This window comes from Camelus dromedarius, chromosome X, assembly GCF_036321535.1.
Source record: "Camelus dromedarius isolate mCamDro1 chromosome X, mCamDro1.pat, whole genome shotgun sequence".
NCBI lineage: Eukaryota > Metazoa > Chordata > Mammalia > Artiodactyla > Camelidae > Camelus > Camelus dromedarius.
The window spans coordinates 43,271,076-43,293,448 of record NC_087472.1 but is presented as its reverse complement, the minus strand read 5'-3'; the positions used below and the strand labels follow the sequence as shown (position 1 = coordinate 43,293,448).

Here is a 22,373-nt window from a genome sequence, read left to right as displayed (position 1 = left end):
ATTTAGCCATAAAAGTGAAGTACTGATAGAGGCTACAATGTAGATGAACCTCAAAAATGTTAAGTGAAAGAAGTCAAGCACAAAATGTCACATATTGTATGATTCCATTTGTATTAATTATACAAAATAGGTAAATCAATGGTGAGAAAATACAGATTGGTGGTTGCCAAGGGCTGGGGGATAGAGGGATGGGGGCAAAAACTGCATAATGGTTAAGGGGTTTTACTTTGGAATGATGGAAATGTTTTGGAACTAGATACAGGTGGTGGTTGCACACCATTGTAAATGTATTAAATGCCACTGAATTGCTCATTTAAATTGGTGGATTTTATGTTATATGAATTTTACCTAAGAATATTTGAAAAAAATAACCCTCTAGTGACGCTGTATGTTCCCCTACCTATTGTACCATTGCTTTGTCCTTTCTTAGTCAAACTTCTCAAAAAGCAGTTTGCACACACTCTTTAAATCCTCACTTTCAATCACATGTCAACCCACAGCAATCTAACTTCCACTTTGACAGCAACCCCTACTGAGAACTACTCTTGAAAAGGTTTCCAGTGACCTGTGTTTCCAGTGTTGCCTAATTCGACATTTTCCATTGTCTTGCTAGACTTCTCTTGCATTTTTTATTCTCCTCCTCTGTTCTCATTAACTCTCCATTTCTCTGTTCTTCTTGTACTTTTCTAGTTGTTTTATCTTGATCACCTTAATGGATTTCCCTCCTCTTAACCACGGGACTTGTCCAGTGTTCCATACTTAACAATGCTTTTCTCTCTCAATCTTACTTACTTCCATGATTTTAAAGAGAATTTGAATATATTACCCCTAAAATCCATATCTCCAGCATTAATCTCATTCCTGAGCTCAAATATATATATATAACCAATTGCCTGTTGATCATATGTACTTGGATATATGTTATGGGCTCCTCAAATTCCAAATATCCAAAACTGAAATTCTCACACCACTGCTTAAACCTATCCCTGCTTCTGCATTGTAGACCACAAAAATGGCATCCCTATCCACCTGGTTACCAAGATCAGAAACCCTGGGTTCATTCTAGTCTTCTCCTTGACATCTAATTCTAGTCTGGTTGATTTTCCTTCTCAGTGTATTTCAGATTCCTCTCATTCTCTTCACCCTTACTTCCATTAGCATAATTCAGGTGTTTCCCCTGTGAGCTATTATAATAACCTACTAACTACTTTTCTGACTTCCTTTCCAACCCATCCATTGTAACACATCATTCATAGGAATAAAGAAAACACAAAACAGATCATACTACTCTACATTTAGAATACTTCTGGGGTTCTTCATTGCCTGCAAACTAAAACTGCACAATCTTTGCTTGCTACTCCAGGTTGTTCAAAGTCTGGTTGTGTATTTCTCCAGTCTTATCTTTCACTCTTCCCTGTCTTACCTTTGATGATCTAATATCAAACTGCTTATAGTTCTCAAACATGTTATGCTGTTTCTCATTTCTTTTCTTTTGCTCATACCTCTTCTTCTCCCCATAAAAGTGCTTTCTTTCTTTCAGTTAGGTTCTAGATAACTCGTACTCACCTTTCAAAATTCATCTAGTATCACCCACTCCAGAAGGCCTTCCCTGAGCTGCCAAATCAGGGAGAGATGTCATTTATTGTGTTCCTAAGGACCATATACATGTATTTATCTTAGCATGTATTTTAATTAAACCATGTAATTTTGATCATCACCTCCCCTTTGACTGTAAAATCCTTGAGGCATACACTATAGCTCACTCCTCTGTGTCCCACGTGCCTTGTCCATTCGATGAATGTTTGTTGTACCAGAGGGGGGAAAAGCCTCTTAAAGACAGAGGTGGTACCCTTAAAATATGTGCAATGCAGACTTTACATATATTTGTTATTTGTTGTCCCCTAGCTTTATTTAGCCTCTTGCTTTCCTTACCTGCATTTTTTTTGCTGGTTACATTTTATGACGTGTTTTAGACATAGAAGTGTTCCTTCACTAACTTCCTTTGGTGGGAAATTATTTCCATATGAAGGCCCAGACAAAATTAAATTTCCAGTTTTGCAGCATCATGATGTCAATTTACTATGCAACACAATCCCTCTGGCACAATTATTAACTAAGGGACACTAACGTGGATCTGTTTTTTCCCCCCTATTTGTGTAGGCTATATAGACAGGCTATATCCTGCCATTTTGATTGAGAAGACATCTAGTAAAAATATCAAGACAGGAATAAAGAAGCAATTCTGTATGATTGATGTGTACTCTTTGCACTTTTTATTCATTAGCTTATGTAGTAGATAGGAATGCAGATGTTGTGTAAAATTGTTTTAGTATAAAAGATGCATATAAATAGAAAAGAACTATTTTAATAGTAGAACTAAGCCTATTTAGGTCCCATTAAATATATCTGATGACGCAGCAGAATGGTAAGAGGTTGATCCCCCATTTTAAACACAGGTATCAGAAAGTCAAGGAAAAAAATCTCCAACTTAGAAAGTTTCTTGTTAGCTACTGCTCTTCTGGTTTGTATACTTCATTTGTGGAAAAATCAAAGCATGCCATCAAATTTTGGCTTGCACTAAATATTTAGATCTTTTCTTTTGATCAGTTCCTTTTGGAGATATGCAAAAGTCTCTATCTGCTTACTCTTGCTAAATATGGAACAGGACAATTAGAGCTTTCTTGGATCAAATTACACGTTATACTTTTCCACCCATTAGTAATGTAATTGGTTGGATTTCAGTTGTTACTTTCGCAACATTAGGAAGATAGGCGTTATTTTACCTCTTGTGTTGTATAACTTTATATAAATCAGTTGCTTTTCAATAGTTTTGCACTGTTAAGTACACAATATTTTTGGTTCTTATTTATAATTCTGGGAATGTGCACTAGACAGACTTAAAGAAGAATCATTTGGACTATAATTATTGCTTTTAAAGCATCCTATCCATTTGTAAAAAAATACCAGAACTATTGAATTCCAGTTAATCTTCTAATGTAGTTTGTGTTTTGTCTACTGAAACTATTACTTTTTAGGGCTTCCTTCCTTTGCATATTTTTCTTTAAGGATAGTTCAATCTAGCACAGAATGGATAAGAAAATGCTTAGGAATATAATAATTTAAATAGTTTTATACTTTTAAAATTCTTAAATTTTAATTCTAGTGTGAAACAGATTTGGCCAAAATATTTTAGTTACAAGGAGATTTGGGTAAGGAGGAGAAATCACTCAAAATTAGAGTTCCTTTACTCAGGCCTGGTAATTATTGGATCACTCAGTTTCAGAGCCAAAGACATTTTTTAAACATACATTTAAGTTTGGTTTCACTGATGGAAGGATTAACATCATTCCTACTATGCTATATCGAGAAAGAAGAATTATTAGTTCAAAAAAATCCAACAACTAACCAAACAGAAAACCTTAGAAACCCAGGAATTTCATCTCTAAATGTATTCTTCTGTATTTGATAATTTACTATAGGTATTTACATAGATTAAGTCCTGTCTTTGATATTCTCACTGCCTCCCCCAATACTCAGCTTGACAATTGTTGCTGAAATGCATTAAAGAGTAACCCTTCCTCTGATGTTCCTATAAGAAGATGTTGTGAGCTGCTGATTTTTACCTAAACATGATTTTTTTGACCTAAACAAGGTTACTTCAGAGTTTAATGTTAGTGACAGCAAAATTAAGCCAGTTTAAACATTACAGTTAGATTTGTGTGTATAAAACCAAACTAGGATGATCAATTGCACTTCTTGGAAAACTCTCCTTACCTCCTAGGGTCAAAGTCTATATCCTGTAACATACACTTCACCTTCTTTATTGTAATCCCTTTTCAACTTTATCTCCTTATCGTAAGGACGTATAATGGCAGGATGAGGGGATCTATAGTGTGGGATGACTTTTTAAATTCAATTATCTTTATTCTTACTGGGTTCTGGAGTCTGTTTCTTGAGCGTGAATGCAGCACTAGCCAAAGCAGAGTATTCTTTGAAGATGACAGTTGCTAACTTCATACACTGAATGTTAGTTCGGTATGATGGATTTCTAGTGGAAATCTGGTAGAAGATGAGTATATATAGGACATATTCCCATTTTTGAACACATAAGATACACTGCCTCGGAACTCTCAGAAATGCTTGTGGAGGAGGGACAGATTGTGTTGCGAACTGGAGTAACAATCTGAATAGGTAGCAACCTCAAGACAAGAAAATTTGTCATGATGGTAATGTGATGTTGCTTATTCCAGCTGGCTTTTGGGGCCTAGGGAAATTTAGGTTAAATCTGGGTACTGAAAAGGCTTGAAGCTTTCCAGTATGCTGTACCAATTTATGATATCATCTTGCTACATCTTCACCAGCATTGAGCAATCGCAATTTTTTTCACTGTGAACAAAAAATGTCACCTGCCTCATCAGTAAACAAAGGATATTGCGACCATTAAACTATCAGCCACTGCAGACACTCACAACTGTGCACTCTTAGGGAATTCAGGATGGAGAAAAACAGGATACTGGCCCTAGATAGTTAATGTGCGTATCAAAACAATGATTTCAGTGAGCCAAAATTTTTGCATCTTCCCATAGTTAGAAAAGTGCTAAACTCTTTAATTTGAGATGTCTGGTTTTCTTTCATGAACAGTAATCTTTTGATGTTCCCACTACCTGGTTTTTGTTACAAATCTCCTATATATCCTGGCTTCTCTCCTGCCTCTTTGGAGCAGTCTTTCAGAGCAATCTGAGAGGCTGCCTCCCAGGCTTAAGTCCTCAGAAAGTTCACTGACTAAAACATAATTCTCAACTTTTAGGTTGTGCTTTTTTTTTTTTTTTTTGGTTGACATCACCTTTAAGAATTGTATAAGTAAAAGTTTGTAAATTTGAGTTGTTATAATTATTAACTTGGATGAATACATTTTCTTATGTTTCTAGTCAGCTATATTTTCTTCTTTTGGAAATTGTCCTTTGATGTATTTTGCCTATTTTATTAGAGTTTTATTAAAAGATATTCATATAACAATTATATATATTATTTGGTTTTTTGAAAAGATATCCCTACGGTTTCCCATTTGACTTTTATTTTTATTCAAAAGGCATTCAATTAGGATATATACAGGTCTGTGAAGCTTTATACACATGACTCTGCCATTGGGATTATCTAAGATTATTCTACTTGATTCAGAGTTCAGTTAAAATTCAATTACTTCATTACAAATGTTTAAAAATAGTTGTTTAAAAATCTATTTTAGAAAATATGGTTTGCATTCTTAAATAATCTAAGTGGGGAGCAACTTTCAACACATTAGACAAAGCCATAAGGAAGGAGGATGAAAATAACTGAAGCTATTTTAACTGATCTCATTTGAACAACTCACTGGATTAGACAATTCTCTTCATTCCCTATGTAAGACATAGTGATTGATGCGCCTGGCATGCTGAATGTTCACGGCCAATAGATTACTCTCAAGTATTGGAGAGAGTGTGAAGAAATACCACTCATCTGCTATTCCTGAGAATGTAAAATGGTGTAACCTATTTTGGAGTGCAGTCTGGCAACAAGCTATCTTTTAAAAAAATACATTTTTTCCCTCTGTAAGGAATGTATCCTGTGTGTGTATGTGTGTGTGTGTGTATATGTGTGTGTGTGTGTATATATATATATATATATATATATATATACATACACACATACAAAAGTCTGCCAACATATACATAAAAGAATGATCATCACAGCACTACTATATTTGTAATGGTTAAGAAAAAGATCTAGCAAACATTAATGTCCATCAGTAGAGGACTGATTTAATAAATTTATGGTACAGGGATACAATGGAATACCACTAAAATGAATGAAAGTAAATGTATTATTTTATGATATGGAATGTGGCCAAGAAATATTGTTATTAGGTGAAAATAACAAGTTGCAGAGCAGAATGTATTATAGGAGTCTATTTATAAAAAGAAAATCTCTGAAAGGATATGTAAGAGACTTGATAATGGATATTTCTAGGGAGTGGGACTAGAGGCTCAAAGTGGAGAAAATCTTTTCATTTCTATTCTTGTATATTATAGACCAATCATATTTTATTATGAGCATGTAATTTCTTTTAGATATTTGTTTGTGTTAAAAAAAATCCACTATTGTTTAGTTCAGGTTCTTTGTATTCTTTATTAAATTCTTCCAAATACAAAGATCTGGTCAGATAGAGAAATTAGTCCTCATTCCTATATAGCTCTGTCCTGGCCATCTATGTGACTTTATAGGCCTCAAATACACTCATATTTTAATGGGGAAAATGTGTGTTTTAAGTTTCAAGAAACATTCTGAAAGTAGGCTAAAATTTTAAATTAGCTTATGGCCTGAATCTGGCTCACAGGCATGTTTTGTTTGACCCAAAATATCTGTAAAATTAATCTTAAAATTCAAAAGATTATTAGTTTAAATTTTAAAGTTGCATTTCTGGCTTCTTTGGAAAAAAATAAGAAGGCATGATAATACTGAGATTCATGGCAACAATCAGCTTGGACTGAATAGTGTCTGCCAACTTTCCCTAGGGCTTGTGGCTGAATTTGTCACAGTTCCATTCCTCATAATTGTTATAGTTCTGGAAAACTGAAACCTCGATGATCTCTGTAGATGGGAGGTTGACTCGTGCTCTAGAACTTGTGGGACAATCGTGTTTTAAAAGTACATTTCCCCTTTCCTTATTTAGTTAATCCTAGGATAGCAAATAATTTTTTAAAATTTAAGTACAAGCAATGGCACCTTTTGTGAAAGCACACAATGGTCTGCTCTGAAGTCTGATCAAAGTGAGATAAACTCACAACAGCCCCTGTCAGCCTCTTAAGATTAACACCACACCTCAAATTGATTTTGGAAGGCAGCAGGGAAAAAAATAGATAGATGAGACACTAGCATATAGTTAGGATAATATAAAGACCTATCGATACTGCACAAAACACAATAAAACTAAGGCTACAGCAAGATTACAAGTTACTTAAGACTATTCATATCTCTACAGGCTCTATTTGGAGAAGCATTACAGATAGAAAAGCTATGAAGCAGACACTAATTACCAGTTACATGGCATTTGTATTTCCCAGAAGGTTAGAAACAGAATAAAAGTTTTTTGTCCAAGGTTACTAAGATCATTTGCAGAAAGATCAAGAATAGAAACAAAGCCTTACAAATTCCATGCCACAATCCAAAGCATGTCATTTTTCATCATGGCCTTGTTAATTGAAAGATAAAAAAAAGTGAATCATAATCAGGTGAACCCTATAAGGGCTTTAAATATTAAGTAGTGATTATCTGACACAGAATGAATAAACTGAGAAAGGAAAATTGGGCAGATGTACCAATTATTTTCCTTTTTGTCCCTCACAGTTGATACTGAGTGCCAGAAAATACAAAGCTAGAGGTCAAAAGAACAGTAGTGTAGCTGCATTTATAATGTGCAAACAGACCCAAATAAACAAAGGGAAAAATATATTGATTATTATAAAGCTTTTACTTGGATTTCAAGATTGCCAAAATTTTCCATATTGACTGGTAGAAAACTGTAATCATTTAAACCAAGAGACTGGTCAGGTATAAGCATCAGAATGTAAGTGGTTTCAAAACTAGAATGAATCAGAAAAACAAAACAAAACTCTCCAAATTTTAGGATAGATCATAGCTAACCTTTCAAAGAAGCCAAAAATCAAGATATATATATATATATATTAATTTATTTTTAGAGCAGTTTTGAGTTTACTGAAGAAAAAAATAAGCATAAACAACAGAGAGTTCTGTATGTCAGTGCCTTCCCCCCAGTTTTCTCTGTTAATAACATCTTGCATTATGGTGCTACATCTATTATGATTGATGGGTCAATATTGATATATTATTGTTAAATAAAGTCCATAGTTTACATTAGGGTTTATTTTTTCTTGTATATTCAATGGGTTTAAACAAAAGTATGATGTCATATATTGACATTTACAGTATCATACAAAATATTCTCATTGCCTTAAAATTCCCCAGAACTCTACCTATTCATCTCTTTCTCCTTCCCCTCAAACCCTTGGCAACCACTGATGTTTCCATGTATTGATAGTTCCACCTTTTCCAGAATGTCATATGGTTGAAATCTCACAATATGAAAACTTTCAGATTCATTTCTTTCACTTAACAATATGCATTCAAGTTTCCTCCATGTCTTTTTGGTGGCTTGATAGCTCATTTTTTTTATGGCTGAATACCATTGTATGGATGTAGCACAAATTGTTTATCCATTCTCCCATTGAAGGACATCTTTGTTGCTTCCAAGTTTTGGCAATTTTTAGTCAAGCTACTGTAAACATTTGTGCAGAGGTTTTTGTATGGTAATATTTTCAACTTATTGATTGAGTAAATACAAAGGAGCATGACCTCTGGCTCATGTGATAAGAGTATGTTTAATTTTGTAAGAAATTGCCAAATTGTCTTCTAAGTGGCTTGTATGATTTTGTACTTCCACCAACTATGGATAAGTGTTCCTACTGCACCATAGTCTTGCCAATATTTGGTGTTGTCAGTACTTTGGATTTTAGCCATTCTGATAGGTATGTAGTGATATCTCATTGCTGTTTTAATTTGCAGTTACCTAAAGAAAAAATTTGAGCATCTTTTCATATGCTTGTTTACCATCTGTAGATCTTCTTTGGTGAGATATCTGTTCAGATTATTTGCCCATTTTAAAAACTGAGGTGTTCATTTTCTTGCTGTTGAGTTTTAAGAGTCCTTTGTATATTTTTGATACCAGTTCTTTATCAGATACTTATTTGGCAAATATTTTCCCCCAGTCTGTGGCTTATATTTTCATTCTCTTAATAGTGTTTTTCACAGAGTAGAAGTTTTTAATTTTAATGAAGTCCAATTCAATTTATCCAATAGTTTCTTTCATTGTTTATGCTTGTAGCATTTTATCAAAAAGGCATCACCAAACCCAAGGCCACTAGATTTTCTCCTATGTTATTTGCTAGTTTTGCGTTTTACAGTTATGATACAATTTGAGTTAATTTTTATGAAAGATGTAAGGTATGTGTCTAGATTCTTTTTCTTTTTCTTTTTCTTTTTTTTTTTTTGCATGAGTATTCTCAGGTGTTCTCACATCATTTATTTAAAAAGGCTGTCCTCTCTCCATTGAATTGTGCTTGTTCCTTTGTCAAAGATCAGTTGACCATATTTGGGTACATCTATTTCTGGCTTTCTGTTGCATTGATATATTTGTCTACTCTTTCACCAATACCACAGTGTATTCATTACTGTAGCTTTATAATAAGTCTTGAAGTAGAGTAGTGTTAGCCTTCTGTCACTGAGTCTGGGCTGCTCTAACAAAGTACCATAGACTGGATAGTTTATAAACAACAAACATGTCGCTCACAGTTCTGGAGGCTAGAAGTCCAAGATCAGGATGCCAGCATGGTCAGGTTCTAGTGAGTGTCTTCTCCAGGTCACAGATTTCTCATTTTATCCTTGCATGGTAGAAGGGGCTATGGAACTCTATGGGATCCGTTTATAAGAGTATTAATCCTGTTTGTGAGGGATCCACCCTCATGAACTTCCAAAGGCCTCACTTTCTGCCACCATCACATTTGGCATTAGGATTCCAACATGTGAATATTGGGGAGACATAAACATTTAGGCCATAGCATTCTTTGATTTTTCTCCTTCAATATTGTGTTAGTAATCAGGGTCTTTTGTCTTTCTATATAAACTTCAGAATCAATTTGTCAATATCCATATCCACAAAATAACTATGAGACTTTGACTGGATTGTGTGGAATCTATAAATCAATTTGGGAAGAACTGGAATCTTAACAATATTGAGCCTTCCTCTCCATGAACACAGAATATCTCTATATTTACTTAGATCTTTGAATTCTTTCATCAGTTTTATAGTTTTTCTCATGTAGATCTTGTATATATCTTGTTAGATTTATACCTAAGTATTTCAATGTTTTGAGTGCTATTGTAAATAGTATTGTGTTTTTAATTTCAAATTACAATTGTTCATGGTACACAGAAAAATGGTTTACTTTGGTGTATTAATCTTTCACTCTGCAATCTTGCTGTAATTACTAAATGCTAATTAGTTTCAGATTTTTTGGTTGATTTGTTGGGATTCTTTACACAGATAATTATGTCATCTGCAAAGAAAGACAGTTTTATTTTTTCCTTACCAGTCTGTATACTTCTTTCTTTCCTTTTCTTATTATATTAGCTAAGACTTCCATTTTAATGTTGAATAGGAGTGGTGAGATGTGACATCCTTGCTTTATTCCTAATCTTAGTGGCCAAAATTTATTTGTCAAACTGTGTGCAGCCCACTTTGCATTCAACTGAGGATTTTTTTTAATTGTGATAAGTATAACTTAAAATAATATTTACCCTCTTAACAAATCTTTAAGTGTATAGTATTGTTAACTATAGGCACATTTTTGTAAAGAAAATTGATAGAGCTTAATAATTTTGCATAACTGAAACTTTATACCCATTGAACAGCAACTCCCCATGTCCCCTCTCCCCAGCTCCTAGCAACCATTATACTCTCTGCTTTGATGAGCTTGACTGTTTTAAATTCCTCCTGCAGTATTTGTTCATCTGTGTCTGGATTATTTCACTTAGCATAATATCCTTCAGGTTACTCCATGTTGTTGCATATAATAAGATTTCCTTTTTCAGGCTGAATAATATTCCATTGTATGTATATATAACGTTTTCTTTATCCACTCATCTTTAAATGGACACTTGTGTTGTCTTCATATCTTGGTTATTGTGGATAGTGCTGTAAACAACATGCGAATACAGATTTCTCTTCAATGATTTCAGTTCTTTTAAATGTATACCCAGGTATGGGATTGCTGCATCATATAGTAGTACTATTTTTAATTTTTTGAGGAAAAAAATATTATTTTTCACAGTGGCTGTACCATTTTACATTCCCAGCTACAGTGTACAAGGATTCCAGTTTCTACACATCCTCACCAACAAATTTTATTCTTTCTTGCCTGTTTGTTCATTTGTTTTTGATAATCGCCATCCTAACAAGTGTTAAGAGAGATTTCATTGTGATTTTCATTTTCACTTCCATGATGATTAGTGATGTTGAACACCTTTTTAATATACTTTTTGGCTATTTGTATGTCTCTTTTGCAAAAATGTCAATTCAGGTCCTTTGTTTTTTTAATTGTTTTTGGTTTTGTTGTTGTTTTTGCTATTGAGTTGTGTGAGTTCCTTATATATTTTAGATGTTAACTCATTATCAGATTATGGTTTGGAAATATTTTCTCCCATTCTGTAGGTTTCCATTACAATCTGCAATCTGTTAATTTCCTTTGATCTACAGAGATATTTCAGTTTGATGTAGTTTTAGTTTGATACTTATTTTTGCTTTTGTTTCTTATGCTTTTGATATCGTATCCAAGAAATCATTGTGAAGACCAATGTCAAGAAGTTTACCCAAATGTTTTTTCTAGGAGCTTTACAGTTTCAGATCTTATGTTTAAGTCCTTAATTTATTATTTTTTATTGTGGTGTATATATATGTATAGATAATATATATTCTTAATTTATTTTGATTTAATTTTTGTATATTGTGAAATTAGGTTCAAATCCATTCTTTTGCATGTGGATATCTATAGTATTTCCAGCACCATTTGTTGAAGAGACAATCTTTCCCTATTGTGTATTCTTGACACTCTTGCTGAATATCAGTTGAACATATATGCATGGTTTTATTTCTGAAGTCTTTATTATTTTCCATTGTTCTATATGTCTGCCTTTATGTCAGTACTATATTGTTTAAATTACTGTAGCTTTATGATATATTTCAAAGTAAGAAAGTATAATGCTTTAAAGTTTGTTCTTCTTTCTCAAGATTGTTTTGGCTAATCAGGGTCCTTTGTGGTTCAATATGAATTTTAGGAGTTTTTTTCCTATTTCTATAAAAAATGCCATTGGAGTTATGATACAGATATATTGAATGTGTAGATTTCTTTAGGTATTATGTTCATTTTAAGAATATTAAGACTTCCAGTCCATAAACACGGGTGTCTTTCTGTATGTTTGTACCTTAAAAAAATTTTTTTTCATCAGTGTTGTATAGTTTTCAGTACACAAGTCTTTAACCTCCTTGGTTAAGTTTTTTTCTAAGTATTTTACTTTTTATGATGCTCTAGTGAATGGGACTTTTTTCTCTTAATTTCCTTTTAGGATAGTTACTTGTTAGTGTATAGTACCACAACTGATTTTTGGATGTTGATTTTATATACTGCAAGTTTACTGAATTTTTTATTTGTTCTAATATTTTATTTTTTTAAATTAGGGTTTTCTACATAAAAGATCAAGTCATCTCCAAATAGAGATAATTTTACTTCTTCCTTTCCTGGCTAGGACTTCTAATTTCTTTGGCTGAGACTTCTAGTACTATATTGAATAGAAGTGGTGAGAGTGGGCATCCTTGTCTTGTTCCTGATATTGGAGGAAAAGCTTTCAGATTTTCACCTTTGAGAGTGATGTTAGCTGTGATATTTTTGTATATGTCCTTAAGTATATTGAGGTAAATTCTTTCTATTCCTAGTTGAGAGTTTGCATCATGAATGGATGTTGAATTTTGTCAAACAATTTCTCTGAATTTATTGAGGTATGGGGAATGGCCCAGATGATGAGTAGGAAAGATCCTGAGCTCACCTCCTCTCATGGGCACACAAAAATTACAACTATTTACAGAGCAGCTACTGATGAGAAATACCTGAAGACTAGCAGAAAAGATCTTCTACAGTGAAGGATATAAAGAAGGAGCCACAATGAGATGGGTAGGAGGAGCAGAGTCATAGTAGAGTTAAGATCCATCCTTCTGGGTGAGTGACCCACAAAAGGGAGAATAGTTACAGTTACAGAGGCTTCCCCAAGGAGAGAGGGGTCCAAGCCCTACACTGGGGTCCCCAGCTTGGGGGTCCTGAACCAGGAAGGTGAACCTTCAGAATGTTTGGACTGAAGGTAAGTTGGGCTTACTTTTGGGAGAGCCAGGGGGCTGTAGTAAATAGAGAATCTACTCTTAAAGGGCACAGACAAAATCTCACACACTCTCTGACCCTGGGAAGAAGCAGTAATTTGAAAGGACCCTAAATCTCTTGGAGAGCCTCCCAGAGAGGCAGCAGGCAACTGGAACTCATCCTGGTGACACAGACACCTGTGGCAGCCATTTTGAGGAGCTAATTCTACCATGGGGTTATAAGTGCTGGCAAACTCCTTTTTGGAATCCTATCTCTAGTTTTTTAAACCTGAGCTGCCTGCTGACCTCCCAGCACCATCACTGGAATGCCTCAGGCCAAGCAGCTAGCTGGGCAGGGACACAGCCCCACCCACTAATAGGCTGGCTGCCTTAGGACCCCCTGAATCCATAGATGCCCCAGGAACCATCTTCACCTGCCAATGAGCTGACACTAGACACTAGTCCAGGGATCCCCTGGGCCCTAGCCTCACCCACCAGCAGGATCACACCAGTGCTGAAACAGCCCAGACCCTGCAGCCAGCCATGTCAGGAACCAGCTCCTTCCAGCAGCAGGCACACACTAGATATGGGACCCACAGACCCACAACCAGCCACCCTGGGACCTAGCCCTGCCCACCAATGGGCAGCATCCTCCACACAAAGCAGGACTGGGGGCCAGCAGTGCCTACCAGACTGCTCACAGTAGTCAGCCTGCCACAGTAGAAAGGCCCACGCAGCACACATAGGGGGCACCCTGAGAGCATACAGCTCTGGTGACTAGAAGGGAGCAAACTGCTGGGACACATAGGACATCTCCTACGTAAGGCCACTTCTCCAAAGTTGGGGAACAAAAAGAACTACAAAACAACCCCAGAACAATTAACAAAATGGCAAAAGTACTAGAGATGTAATGTACAACATGATGACTATAGTTTACACTGCTGTATGTTCTGTATGAAAGTTGAGAGTAAATCCTGACTTCTTATCACAAGGAAAAACTGTTTTCTATTTCTTTAATTTTGAATGGATATGAGATGATGGATGCTCACTAAACTTATTGTGATAATCATTTCATGATTTATGTTAAGTCCAATTATTGTGCTATGCACTCTAAACTTTTACAGTGCTATATGTCAATTGTAGCTCAATAAAATTGGAAAATAAATTTTAAAAAATAAATCTATTGAGATGATCATGTAGTATTGTGGATATGTCACAATAATTGATTTTCTTATATTGTATCATCTTTGCATCCTAGTAGTAAATTCCACTTTGCTATCGTGAGTGACCCTTTTAATATGCTGTTGAATTTGTCTACTTCTTACTTTGTCCTGTTATTATTTGTTTTTTATATTTAAATGCTGTGATGTTGTGTGCATATATGTTTATAATTTTTATGTCTCCTGGGTGAATTGACCTTTTTATCATTATATAATATCCTTCTTCATCACTTGTGACAGTTTTTGACTTAAAGTCTAGTTTGTCAGATATAAATGTAGCCATCCCTGCTGTCTTTTGGTTGCCATTTTCATGGAATACCTTTTTTCATTCCTTCATTTTCAGCCTGAGTGTGTTCTTAAATCTAAATTGAGTTGTCTTTAGATAGAATATAGTTAGATCTTTTTAAAAAGTCCATTCAGCTTCTCTATGTTTTTTGATTGAGGAGTTTAATCCATTTAAATGTAAAGTAATTATTGATAGAGAAGGACTTACGATTGACAATTTATTGTTTTCTGTCTGCCTTGTAGTTCTTTTGTCTCTCTTTTTCTCTTTTGTCCTTTCCTTTGTGTTTCATCATTTTTTTGTATTTATATACTTTGCTTTTTCCTTTTTTCTTTTAAAAAATTTTTAAATTAAAATTTTTTTGTTGAAGTATAGTTGATTTATAATGTGTTAGTTTCAAGTTTACAACATAGTGAATCAGTATTTTTTCAGATTATATTCCATTATAGGTTATTACAAGATATTGTATATAGTTCCCTGTGCTATGCAGTAAATCCTTTTGGCTTATCTATTTGACATATAGTAGTTTGTATCATTTAATCCCATATTCCTAATTTGTCCCTCCCTCTCCCATTTGATTACCATGTTTGTTATCTGTATCTGTGAGTCTATTTCTATTTTGTATATAGGTTCATTTGTATTATTTTTCAGATTCCACATATAAATGATATCATACAGTATTTGCATTTCTCTGTCTGCCTTACTTCACTAAACATAATATTCTCTAGGTCCATCCATGTTGCTGTAAATGGCAATATTTCATTCTTTTAATGACTGAATAATATTCCATCATATGTATATGTATATATAACATCTTAAACAAAGCGTCTGTTGATAGGCGCTTGGGTTCTTTCCATGTCTTGACTATTGTAAATAGTGCTGCGTGAACATTGGAGTGCTTGTATCTTTTCAAATTATAGTTTTTGATTTTTTTTCCAGATATATACTAAAGGGTGGGATTTCTGAGTAATATGGTAGCTCTACGTTTAGTCTTTTAAGGAAATTCTATACTATTTTCCATAGTAGCTGCACCAATTTACATTCCCATCAACAGTATAGGAAGATTCCCTTTTCTCCACATTTCTCTCTCTCAGCATCTATTATTTGAAGACTTTTTGAGGATAGCCGTTCTGACTGGTGTGAGGTGATACCTCATTGTGGTTTTGATTTGCATTTCTATAATAATTATTAATGTTGAGCATTTTTTCAGATGCCTGTTGGCCATCTGTAGGTCTTCTTTGGAAAAATATCTATGTCTTCTGCCCATTTTTTGATTGGATTGTTTCTCCTTAGATATTGAGTTGTATGAGCTGTTTGTATATTTTGGATATTAACCCCTTGTCAGTTGTATCATTTGCAAGTATTTTCTGCCATTTTGTATATTGTCTTTTCATTTTGTTGATGGTTTCCTTTGCTGTGCAAAGCTTTTAAATTTAATTAGGTATCATTTGTTTATTTTTGCTTTTATTTCTTTTGCCTTAGGAGACTCATACAAGAAAATATTGCTACTATATATGTCACAGAATGTTCCACTTATGTTCTCTTCTAGGAGTTTTATGTTTTCAGGTCCTGCATTTAGGTCTTTAAACCATTTTGAGTTTATTTTTGTATATGTTGTGAGGGAATGATCTAATCTCATTATTTTACATGTAGGTGTCCAGTTTTTCCAACACCATATGTTGAAGAAACCGTCTTCACTTCATTATATATTCTTGCCTTCTTTGTTGTAGATTAATTGACCATAGGTGCATGGGGTTTTTTTGGGGGGGTGGGGCTTTCTTTTCTGTTCCATTCATCTATGTGTCTGTTTTTGTGCCAAAACCATGCTGTTTTGATGCAAGTCCAGAAAGGTTTTACCGCCAGCTTCATTCTTTTTCCTCAGGATTGCTTTGGCAATTCTGGGTCTTTTATGGTTCCATATACATTTTAGGATTATTTAGTTTAGTTCTGTGAAAAATGCCCCAGATATTTTGATAGAGATTGCATTACATCTGCAGATCGCTTTGGAAGGGAAGAGGTAAAACTTTCACTATTTGCAGATGGCATGATACTCTAATGTAGAAAAATGTAAAGTCTCCAAACAAAAACTATTAGAACTAATAAATGAATTCAGCAAGGTAGCAGGATACAAGATTAACACATGGAAATCTGTTGCATTTCTTTGCACTAATAATGAAATATCAGAAAAATAATGTTAAAAAATCCCATTTAAAATCACATAAAGAACACCTAGGAATAAACTAAACCAATGAGGTAAAAGATCTATATACTGAAAGCTAGTAAAAATTGATAAAATAAATTGAATATGATTCAAAGAAATGGAAAGATGTCCCATGCTCTTGGATTGCAAGAATTAATATTGTTAAAATGGCCATACTTCTCAAAGCTATCTACAGATTTTTTTCTTTTTCTTTGTGTGACTCCTAAAGGTGTTACCTCTGTGGTTACCTTTGAGCTTACGTTAAAAAAAAAAATTATAGTTATATAGCAGTGTATCTTAACCTGATACAATTTAACTTCATTCACATACAAAATCTCAACATAATTACTTTTCCATCCCTGGCACTTTATGTTAATTATGTCATAATTTACCTCTTTTTGTATTGCATGTCCATTAGTATATTCTAATAATCATAGTTGTTTTTAATACTTTAGTATTTTATACTATAATTAAAAATGATTTACTTACCACCATTTTAGTATTATACCTTCAGCATTTTTGTAAGAAAAGTCTAATGATGATGAACCCCCGAGTTTGTCTGGGATATCTTTTTCTCCCCTTCATTTTTAAAGAACAGTTTTGCCAGGCATATTGGCTGACAATTTTACCTTTTGCAGCCTTTGAATATATCATCCTACTCTTTCTGTCCTGCAATGGTTCTGCTAAGATAACCACTGATAGTTATATGGGGGTACCCTTGTATGTGACAATTTGCTTTTTCCTTCCTTCTTTCAAAATATTCTTTCTTTGACTTTTGACAGGTTGATTATAGTAAGTTTCAGTGTAGAGTTCTTTGAATTTATCTTTTTGGGGGGAACTAATGAAATTCCTGGGTCTGGCCATTTCCTTCCCTGATTTGGGAGTTTTTCTTTCGTTATTTGTTTGAATATACTTTCTGACCCTTTCTTTCACTCTTCTTTTTCTGGGAATCCCGTAATGTGTTTATTGGTCTGTTTGTAGGTGTCCCTTATGTACCTTAAGCTTTCTTCACTTATTTTCATTCTTTTACTTTGTTCTTCTCTGACTGGATAATGTCCAGTGGTCTGTTTTTGAATTTGCTGATCTTTTCTTCTGTTAAATGTACTCTGTTGTTGAATGCCTCTAGTGAATATTTCAATTCAATTATTGTATTCTTCAGCTCCATAATTTCTGTTTCATATATTTTTCTTTTTTATATTTCTTTAAATTCTCATTTGCTCATTCATACATTGTTCTCCTGACCATATGGAACATTTTTAATGACATTTATTTTTAATTACCTGTCAGGTGAATCAGATATCTCTATTTCACTGGGTTTGTTCCCTGGAGATTTATCTTGTTTCATTCTTTGGGACATATTTCCCTGTTTCACCTTTTTCCTTGACTCTTCGTGTTGCTATGTGTACATTAGAAAAAACAGCCACCTCTCCTGTTTTTTACTGACAGCTCTCGTACATGAGAAGACCCTTACCAATCAGCCTGGCTATATTTTCTGGGGACCTCTCAAACCTTCATACAAGTCCAAACCACTGTTTTTATTCTTAGCATCCCCCAGGGTTCTGTCAGCATTTGACACAGGAGAAATATAAGTCAGTGCCTCGGGAAGCCCCAGAAAAACAAAATATAGGACACATGATCCAGTACTTTTCTTCTCTCCTCAGGGATAAGCTGGAAAGTGGGATTTTTGCCTGTTTGCTTAAAACTGAGCCTTGGGGATGGGCTGTGGTGAGTGCTAGTATGTTAGTTCAAACTATCTTTGTTCTTGGTTACCTACAGGTGTCCAGAGTATGCCTGATCATTTCAGCACTCGAAGTCAGGTGAGACAAAAGCAATGGTTCAGGTAATGGCCAGAAAAATCAGTGTTGGTTATATGGTGCAGTCCTTTATTTCCTTCTCCAGGGAGAAGCTGGGAGCTATGGGTTTCCTCCTGATTATATGGTGCTGCACCAGATGTAGGGATTACAACAGCATGTCTCAAATTTCCTTCTAGCTTTGATGTGGCTGGTTTTGTACTTGCTTGGAGTGTAGGAACCTCTCAACTAGTTTCTGGATTTCTCACAAAGGGAACTGGACTGTGTGTAGTTGAATTGTTTGTCCATGAGGGGAAGGAGGGTTCAGGGCTTCCTAGTCTGCCATCTGACTGATACCACTCCCTGAAACTTTTCAAGAATAGATTCCTAGGCTCACCCCAGATGACCAATGTGTAGCTGAAATTTTATGTTCTAACATAACCTTGAAATATGATTATCTGAGGGTGGTAGGAGTTAATCGGCTTTTAAAATAAACTTTATAGTTGATTCCTGAGTACACTAATGTTTCAAAACCTCTTATCTGAGAGCCAATGAAACCTGGCTGAAAAACTGTGTTTTGACCAAAAAAAGGAATACTCTTCTGCAGCCTCTTTTTTTCACTTCTGGGGTCAATGATCATTTGTTGTAGCTTTGAATAAAGAGTTGGGGGAATTCTCTTTGATACTCTAACACTTCCCACTTAGTTTGGCCCTGGTGTCCTTCCCCAAATACCTTTTCTCCCAGATCCCTACTCTTTCATTTTTTTCTTGATTTTAGCTAGTGGTCAACTAATATCTACGTTGTTTAATTCATAATTTGTAATTTTAAGAAAGGGAATATTTATACTCAATAATCCTTCAAATTCAAAGAGAATGATTTTATAACAGAGAAGTTTCTGAGCCTATGGCAGGCAAATAGTGAGGTATTCTTGTGATTGGAGACTCTTTCTGGCACGTCTCAACCACACTATTTATATACATTGAGCCTATACTCCAGAGTAGATCCGCTCACTTTTTGAGGCCACTTCTGCACACTGTCTTATAATTCAAAAGAGTTCACAGACATTTTCTGGAGAAAATGTTTGGAAGCTCTGAATATTACACTGGTCTAAATGAGTGATGAGATTCCCTACAACTCAATGATTTGAAAATATTCTATGATCTTTCTCAGATGTTTTCCCTACGGGCTCAGATAATTCAAATACGACTTGGAAGAATGGGAGCATCAAAGAGTTTCACACATCTCAAGTTATATATTTGCATACCTATACAAACATGGAATTAATAAGACAAAAGACAGAGGTATTATGCGGACAAATTTCAAGGCTGTTTCAGCCAGATGTGAGAGTAAGGATGTGGAGCAATACAAGGTAATGAAGATAAATTTTAAAATATTAAAATGCCAATAAACATAAAATTACAGTGTGGTAGAGATCCATTTTGCTTTGTTTAGTAAGGATAACCAGCATTACTAAACCTAAAAATATAACCTTTGCAGATCTCATTGAAAATGTTATTCTGCTATTAGCATTAAAATTATTTTAAAGGGGCTGTTAGAGTTTTCATATTCTCTCAAAAGGAACTTGCATTAAGTTACAATATCTTTATTAATTAGCCTTTAACACTAAATGTTCTCTCCCTCCACCCTATTGCATTGCAGAATTGTTTTCTTCTAGGTACAGGGAACAAACCTTCTAACCTGCTAATACTGGATATTACTGAAAATTCTTTTAACTCTAAGTATTGGAAAACCCGGTTCAAAACAGCTTAAATAATAAGTTACAGAAGACTTATGTCAAGTAAGTGTAAATAATACAGAGATTTATTAACTCACTTAACAAGAAATCTGGCAATATGGTGGTTCCAAGGTTGATTAGTTCAGTGGCTCTACAACGTCAGCGAGAATCCATATTCTTCCATTTTTTTACAATCTGCAATTCTTTAGCTTATTGACTTCTGTTTTTAGGCTTGTTCTTTCAGAATTACAGGACAGCTGCTGCAACTGCAGATACCATTATATCCTCTAACTTCCTTATGACTCTTTTTAAGAGTGAGAAAAACTTTCCCAAAAGCTACCTGTGTAGAATTTTCCTTTTGGCTCATTGGCCATAACTTTACCAATGAATGACTATAGGGAATGGAATTACCATAAGTGACATAGGCAGATCAAGATTAGTTCCCTGGGCTGGGGAGGTGGTACATCCTCCTATAATGCACATGCCTTCCCTGAATCTGACCCAAATCAGGGTGATGTTACTAAGGAATGTGCAGAGTTGGGAGAAACAGAAAATGGCTTTTGTGAGACAAAAATGTCTGCTATAGAGAATTTCAATATGGTGTATTGAAAAAGGGCTCAAGTCTTTGCTGTTCAACAAATAGCTGTTTAAGTAAATCATTTGATCTCCCAGATCTTAGTCTCTAGTTCAGTAAATGAAGGGAGTAAACTAAATCAGTGATTCATATATGGAAACTGGAGTAACACTTCAGGGAATATATCAGCAATACCTTGGAGTTTTTCAAAATATATACCTAACTGACACTCCTCCTCAGAATTATGGATTCTGAGACTCTCCCAGCAAAAGTAGGTGGTTTTTTTTTTTTTTGGCTTATTTTAAGATATATACTTAAAATTATGAGTTGGCTCAGCATCTCTTAAAATCCAATCTTTTAGCCAGTTACTACTACCAAAGAAAGATGATATGTGGGGAAAAAGAGACAGAGAAGGAGACACACAGATTTCGCATTTGGGCCATCAACAAATGTTACTTGCCTGGACAAGCAGACAGGGAGGAAGCTTTCAAACTTGTCAAACTAGTTGGCCAAATCAGTGTCATCTTTACTAGGCTGTTGCATTTGAGTTGCTAATTCTTTGACAGTCTATTATGGGCTTATGTATTACTTTGCCATTTTCCCCCATTTTTATTGACATGTAATTAACATACAACATAGTATTAGTTTAAGGTGTGAAATATAATGACTTGATATATGTATGTACTGTAAAATGATTACTAAAATTTAGTTAACACCCATCACTTCACATAGTCAAAAAATTTTTTTACTTTGTGATGGGAACTTTTAAGATTTACTCTCTTAGCAACTTTCAAATTTACAAAACAGTATTGTTAACTATAGTCACCATGCTGTACATTATACCCCCAGAATCATTAAAATCTTATCACTGGAAGTTTGTACATTTAAACTGCCTTCACCTGTTTCCCCCATACTCCACCCCCTGCCTCTGGCACCACCAATTTGTTCTCTGTTCCTATGACTTCATTTTTTTAGATTCCACACGTAAGTGAGGTCATGCAGTATTTTTCTTTCTCTGTCTGACATATTTAACTTAGCATACTGTCCTCAATGTCCATCCATATTGTTGATTTCCGTACTTTTTATAGCTAAATAGTATCCCATTGTGTGTGTGTATGTGTGTGTGTGTGTATCATATTATAAATAATGTCTTGACTATTGTAAATAATGCTGCAATGAACATGGCAGCCCATGTATTTCTTCAGGATAATGATTTCATTTCCTTTGGATATATACTGAGTAGTGGAATTGCTGGATCATATGGTAGTTCTATTTTTAATATTTTGAGAAATCTCCATATTGTGTTCCATAATGGCTGCATCAATTTACATACCCACAAACAGTGTACTAGGGTTCATTTTTCTCCACATCCTTGCCAGAATTTATTTCTTGTCTTTTAAAAATTTATTATTATTATTTTTAATGGAGGTACTGGGGATAGAACCCAGGACCTTGTGCATGCTAAGCACACACTCTACCACTGAGCTATTACCCCCCCCCATTTCTTGTCTTTTTGATAACAGCCATTTTAACAGGTGTGAGGTGAAATCTCATTG

General features: G+C 34.6%; 1 long non-coding RNA gene across 1 annotated transcript in view; it reads left to right on the top strand.

Annotated features, from left to right (window-relative positions):
- LOC116150904 (uncharacterized) overlaps positions 1 to 22,373 on the top strand; it is a 453,257-nt gene that overhangs the window by 290,319 nt on the left and 140,565 nt on the right. The window contains exons 4-5 of the long non-coding RNA XR_004134727.2: positions 18,495 to 18,535; positions 19,679 to 20,306. This is a non-coding gene — a long non-coding RNA (uncharacterized LOC116150904). The remainder of the gene's footprint in view (positions 1 to 18,494; positions 18,536 to 19,678; positions 20,307 to 22,373) is intronic.